The following is a 5133-nucleotide window of genomic DNA, read 5'->3' as shown; positions in this document are numbered from 1 at the left end:
TCACTGAGATACTTTCATTGGTCCTAAAGATCTAGCAAAAGCTGAAAAAGACTAAGACCATATCAATATTCTCTTTCTTCTACCAGCAGTAAGAGATATCTATGCGGTAACCTGTATATTTTAATCAATGAACGTCAAAACGTCTCATGCATCAATATTCAGAAGAACAAAAGGAAAAAATGATTTGTCAATTGTTTGGCATTCATAATCTAGCATTGTTTATGAAAATGATATTACTTAAGATGGCATTAAATGCAATTATAGGCAAGTGCTCTACTGTGCTGGTAGCCCTGGATTCAATTCTCAGCACAAATTAAAATCAAAGAATAGTAACTATAACCATTATTTGTAGTTGACCACTCCTTTCTGCTCCTGATTTTTTTGAAACTAATAAAGAAATAATTGGTTTGAAAAAAAAAAAAAGACCAATTTTGGGTACCAGCTGCTCAAAATGATTCCAACTTGGTTAGCTGAAATGGTGTACCTCCTTACATTCTGGCCAGAACTTCAAATGAGAAAGACCCTACTGACTACTCAGAGACTCTTTGCAATTATACCAGACAGTAATCTTGAAACTTAACTATCATTTTAGTTTTATAGGATCCAATAGAAAGAACATCACCCCTATAACAGCTGGAAGTAATTCTAGAAGACAACATCCCCTCTCCCAGCTAAGTTTGTCCTTAGGGTTAGGAACGTCAATTAGGGGTTGGTTTTAACTGGTTGGAGGTTGGGGTGGAAATTATGTAGGCTCAGGGATCTCCATTGGGAAAAAAAAGGAAATTAAGTGGGATAATAGGTAGATTAGTGTGAGCATACTCACATTAATAATAATAGTGAGTAATAGAATAAATAATTGAGCTATTATTTATAGACAATTTACATTGGTATAGATTCTTATATATTGATACAAATTCAAATTATATTTGTTATATTGAATATGCTCCTATTTCTGTTTACAATATTTGTAAACCTGTGCAATGTTATTTTGTCATATTGTATGCATGCATGGTTCTACCTCTGCTTAAAACATTTTGTATATTGATACAATTTTAAGATATATATATTATATTGCAGTATACATTTTTACCTCTGATCAAGATACTTATACATTGTTTATACTTTGAGGTCATTGTCCTCATTTGCTGCATAATTGTTTAAAGATTGTCTAATATTCTAATATGAAGCCTTAGTCTTTAAGCTATATAGGTATTAATAATTATAGGTCAATAGTCATCCATGTTTGTCATCCTTATAGTCATACTAATCAGGTTCTTTAGATACATAGAGATTGTATTCCACATAAATAAATAATCTTCGACCATGTCAAAGAACTGTAGAATATAGCATTTAGATAACTCGGGATTCTGTTAACTTGAGACACAATTGCTCTTGGTAGCACTGATCTATTCCTGAAAGAATGTTGGGCATCAAAGACACTCCACTTAGAGTTTGTTGTCTTCTTGGCAAAACTGGCCTTTGGCCAGAGAACTGCCCCTGCCTCAACCACTGACAAAATGCTTGGTGTCTGGACTGGACAAAAAGGATACAAGAAAAAAGACTGCCAAACCTTGCCAAGACAGAGTAAGATGGTTTTGAAAATTTTCCTGCCTCTGAAATGGTCTGTCAGATACTCTAGGCCTTTGTCAAAGTTGGCTGTTCCAAGGTTGCAAATGAGACTTTGGGTGAAAGCCCAGGTAGACAGTTGTCTCTGTCATTTATTGCACATTTTGGACATTGCTTGATTGTACTTTCTGTTTATTCAAGTAATATTATTTCCCTTTTTGGGTCTTTGATGGGGTTGAAGACTAGATAGTTGTAGTTACTTTCCTTTCGTGGATTAGTGAAGCAATTTCTAATACAAGACTTAGGCCCCTAGGGTAGAATAATTATTGAAGCATTTAGCATATGTTTCATGCTTGATATTGTTTACACTGGTTGTACAAAACTATATACTGGGTTTGGAATTCTTTTATTTAGACAAAGTGGGGAGATGCTGTGGGAATTCCTTCAGCCAATAACCTTATACAAAATCCTCAAAGAATTAATAAAAATAGTTTTTTAAAGGCCTTTTCACAGCATAAATGAGTAAGCCCCAGGATTCAATTATACTAGAGATACCAAAAATGCTTCAGAAGTGAAAATATTGAAACAAGAGCTTCTGAGATTATTTCTAATATAATTTTTTAGCATTTCTAACTTCCAGAATACACTATAGAAAAAAAAAGGCACCAAACTGTAGAATTTTGAAGCAAGTATGGAAGTGTTCCCAAATGTCACAACAGTCCAGTAGGGCAGTGAAAAAATGAGAAGCCATGTACAACTGGAACCCTGAAAATGTTGCTGGTGGCTGCAAATTCTGAGCAACATGCCCGGGCAGTGAAGGGCGAGGACAACGCTGTGTCCTGTGGCAGAAAGACTGTGTCCAGTGTGTCATGGAAGCACAGGCCACTGCAGAAAGATGTCTTGTAAGAAATCTTCTCCAAACTAAAAAAGGAAGAAAAAAGTGGTGGTCTGTGGGCCCATTTTAATTTTACCTAAAGAACAGAAACACACAACCTGTCAGGTTCATCCTTCACACTACCTACAAATTGATGGCGTGCTCAGAGACAGAGAGGGAAAAATCCACATGTGAAAAAAAAAATATAAAGCATGAATATGAATATTAAAATCCCATCCTTTCGATATCTATTAAGATAAACAGAGGACCCAGAACAAAATAGAGTTGTTCTTGTACATGTGTTTTAGGATTGAATAGTCAGTCAGGCAGCTTGACTCTGAAGAAAACAAATCTTTTTCAGCAGCCATTGACTGACAATAGCTCTACACCTAGGGGTGAGACCTTGTAGAATTTCCATCTATGTTGGCATATCAGAAGGGTGGTGCACGCACATGCGTGTGTGCGTGCGTGTGTGTGTGTGTGTGTGTGTGTGTAAAACAACAACTACAAAAGAGAAGATCATGAATTTGAAAGGGAGTAGAGGGGAACATAAGAGTTAAAAGGGGAAGAAAGATGGATGGAAGTAAATACTCAAAAGTTTAATGAAAAAAATCTTAGTATCTAAGTATATGACCAACATTAATAGATTAGAATTCAGCTCCTGTTTATGTCTACTCAAAACTCTTCATGTTTATGAAGTTAGAGTCTACTTACAATCCATAATTAACTAGCCATACATGGCCTCACACAACAGTAATCCCAGCACCCAGGATGCTGAAATGGAAGAATCACTGTGAGGCTAAGTCAAGCCCAAACTGCAGTGAGAGATCCTGTATCAATTGTTTTTTAATCAAAAATATTATCAGGGAATTTGAAATAATTTAAGAGATGCTTATTTAGTATTCTTATTTTATATTAAGACATCTAAGAAAATGTCCACATGCACGCGCACACTCACACCCCCCCACACACACTTGTGATTAGAATTTGAAAGCAAGCATCAAGCCACAAGTCAGGTGATCTTCAATCTAATGGGATAACTTGTTGCTTTGTAGCAGCTCTTGAAACTCAGTTTTCCAAGTCCTAAAAACTGTCATTAACACCAATAATGATACAAAATGAGAGTATGATTTATATAACTGTACTCAATACAATTGAAAAGGCCATTTATTGTGATTGATGTATTCACTGAATTCAAAAGGCAAATCACTGAAGACCCAGGCTTCCTGCGGGAGTAGGAGATTAACTACATGGAAATCAAAGAAACGCTAAGGGAAACACCGAGTTCACATGCGGAGAAAATATTAAAAGCCTCTCACTGCTGGCAATAAGCTCAGGCAATGCATTTGTGGAGCCAGTTCTAACATTCATTAAGTGTTATGAAAAGGAGCAGAGCAGACCCAGGGGCTCAGGATATCAGGCTGCTGGCAGCAAAATGAAAACCAATCATAAAAGGACCACTCTTGAAACAGAGCACAGGGACTGTTCATCAACGCCAGCAATCCGGCAATGCCCTCGAGGGACCCACCACGTGAAAGTGAGCCTCGTGAAAAGGTGGAAAGAGAAAGATAACACAGCGTCAACCTGAAAAGGATCCAAGATTCCAAGAAGCACTGGGATCCTGATGTAAGTGTCGGATATGCAAGTACGGTGGCCATGGTGAAGATGCTACAGGGGTGACTTCAAAAGCATCTGCACCTAGAAAGAATCCTTTTGTACTGCCAGTTCACAGAAACCCTTGCTGCCCTCTCTTTAAAGGCCTTTTAGACTTTAAAGTGTTTCTATTAGCTGGGAAATGTGAATTGTCAAGTCATTTCTAGTGGTCATCAAAGGATGCTCCCTCAAAGGATGCCACTATGCTACCTTCTTTGCTGATGAACACATCTTCAGAGGTCATCTTAAATGGCAGCTCCTAGTGACATCCCCCTCCAACTTCCCCGGGACACTTACCTCTCCTCTTGAGCTCTGTACTATATGTGACATTGATTTCTTTGTCTGTACTTAGATGTAGATGTAGCTGTTTCTTCCCTGAGCTGAGGTCCTTTAAGAGTTACAGCTGTCACTCTTCCTGCCTCATTTTCTAGCCTTTGGTATCAGACATTAGGCTCCACAGTAAGCTGAATAAATAAAAGGGCTCTCAATAGGTGGAGAGCTAACTAGTCTTTCTGAGGAGATGTCCTACAGCCTGAATACATTCTGTTGAGGGTGTTAATGTCACAGTAGTGATCCTGATGCGAAAGTGCAATACCAACGTTGGCACTGGACGGTTTGACCAGATCCTGAGGACAAACAAGGAAGTAGGGAGTAAAGGCACAGGGGCAGCAATGAGGAGGAAGGGAAGACAGTGAGGAGATTTTCACAATATTAAGTCTTTTAAACCATGAGCGTGTGAAGTCTTTCCATTGAGCGAGGCATGGAATCAGCTTAAATGCCTCTGAACAGATGCAGCAATTGTTTTGTTGTTGTTTTGCTTTGCTTTGCTTTTAAAGGAAAGAGTGAAGAAGAGGGAAAGAGGGAAGAAGAACGGAGGGGGCAAGGAGAGAGGGAAAAGACCGAGAAACAAAATTAAAAGGAATGTGAGGGAAGAAACAGTGGGGGGAGAGAGAAGGGCGATGACATGATTAATATACAATGTAAACATGCATAGAAATAGCAGTCATTCCCATCAGTGTATACAATTAATTTTAATTAAA

Source organism: Microtus ochrogaster, chromosome 19 (genome assembly GCF_000317375.1).
Source record: "Microtus ochrogaster isolate Prairie Vole_2 chromosome 19, MicOch1.0, whole genome shotgun sequence".
NCBI lineage: Eukaryota > Metazoa > Chordata > Mammalia > Rodentia > Cricetidae > Microtus > Microtus ochrogaster.
Note: the sequence above shows the minus strand (reverse complement) of the source record.